The sequence below is a fragment of the Vombatus ursinus genome, unplaced genomic scaffold (assembly GCF_900497805.2).
Source record: "Vombatus ursinus unplaced genomic scaffold, bare-nosed wombat genome assembly UNPS02014841.1, whole genome shotgun sequence".
Classification (NCBI taxonomy): Eukaryota; Metazoa; Chordata; class Mammalia; order Diprotodontia; family Vombatidae; genus Vombatus; species Vombatus ursinus.
Window position 1 is genome coordinate 23,268,816 of NW_020954619.1, and position 1,815 is coordinate 23,270,630.

The following is a 1,815-nucleotide window of genomic DNA, read 5'->3' on the forward strand; positions in this document are numbered from 1 at the left end:
TCTATAGTATATCTTTCCATGGTCCTTTATTACATGTAATTGTTATTGCATCGTGATCTGAAAAGGAAGCACTTAATATTTCTGCCTTTCTGCATTTGACTGTGAGGATTTCACACTCTAGTATATGGTAAATTTCTGTATAGGTGCCATGTGCCACTGACAAAAAGGTATATTCCTTTCTATCCCCATTCAATTTTCTCTAGAGGTCTATCATATCTAACTTATCTAAAATTCTATTCACTTCCTTAACTTCCTTCTTATTTTGTGGTTAGATTTATCTATTCCTTTTTGGGGGGATTTAATATTTTATTTTTCCCCAGTTACATGTAAAAACAACTTCTAACATTCATTTTTAAAACTTTGAGTTCGAAATTCTCTCCCTTCCTCCCTCCCCACTCCCCTAATTGAGAATGCAAGAAATTTGATATAGGTTATACATGTGTAGTCATGCAAAACATATCCATAATAGTCATGTTGTGAAAGAACGCGTAGGCAAAAAAGTCAAGAAAAATGAAGTAAAAAAAAAAGGTTATGCTTCAATATGTATTCAGACACCATCAGTTCTTTTTCTGGGGATGGGTAGCATTTTTCATCATAAATTCTTTAGAGTTGTCTTGGATCATTGTATTGCTGATCATAGTTGATAATCCCACAATATTGCTGTTACTTTGTATACATTACATTTCACTTTGCATGATCCCATGCAAGTCTTTCAAGGTTTTTCTGAGAGCATCCTGCTCATCATTTCTTATAGTACAATAGTATCCCATCATAATCATATACCACAACATTTTTGGCCATTCCCCAACTGATGGACGTCCTCTCAATTTCCAATTCTTTACTCCCAGAAAAGGACTGTTATAAATATTTTTGTACATATAGGTATTTTCTTTTTTTTGTTTTTTTTATCTCTTTTGAGATACAGACCTAGTAGTGATATTGCTAGGTCAAAAGGAATGCATGGTTTTATAGCCCTTTGGGCATAGCTCCAAATTGCTCTACAGAATGGTTGAATCTGTTCACAACTCCATCAACAATGCATTAATGTTTCATTTTTCCCTCATCCCCTTCATGATTTGTCATTTTCCTTTTCTGTCCTAATAGTCAATCCAATAGGTATGAGGTAGTACCTCAGAATTGTTTTTATTTTCATTTCTCCAGTCAATAGTGATTTAGAATATTTTTCATATGGTTATAGACAGTTTTGATTACTTCATCTGAAAATTGATTATATCTTTTGATCATTTATCAATTGGGGAATGGCTCTTATTCTTATAAATCTGATCCAGTTCTCTACATGTTTAAGAAATGAGGCATTTGTCGGAGAAACTTGCTTCAAAATGCTTTTTCGCAGTTACTATTGCGAACTGTATTTCCCTCTATTTTATTCCCATCATCCCCATTTATTCTATTCTCTCTCTCTTTTCACCCTGCACTTCCTCAAAAGTGTTTTGCTTCTGACTACACCCTCCCCCAATCTGCCCTCCCTTCTATCATCCTCTCTTCTCTTGACCTCTTCCCTTCCTACTTTTCTGCAGGGTAAGATAGATTTCTATACCCAGTTGCATGGGTATGTTATTCCCTCTTTGAGTCGATTCTCAGGAGTTCACTCACTTCCCTCACTTGTCCCCTTTTGCCCTCTATCGTAAAAGCTTTTTCTTGCCTCTTTTATGTGAGATAATTTACCTCTCCCTTTTTTCCCAGTACATTTCTCTCTCCCTCTTTAATTTTATTTTTTAGATATCCATTCATATTCAACTCACACCTGTGCCCTCTGTCTATATATCCTCCTACTAACTACACTAATAATGAGAA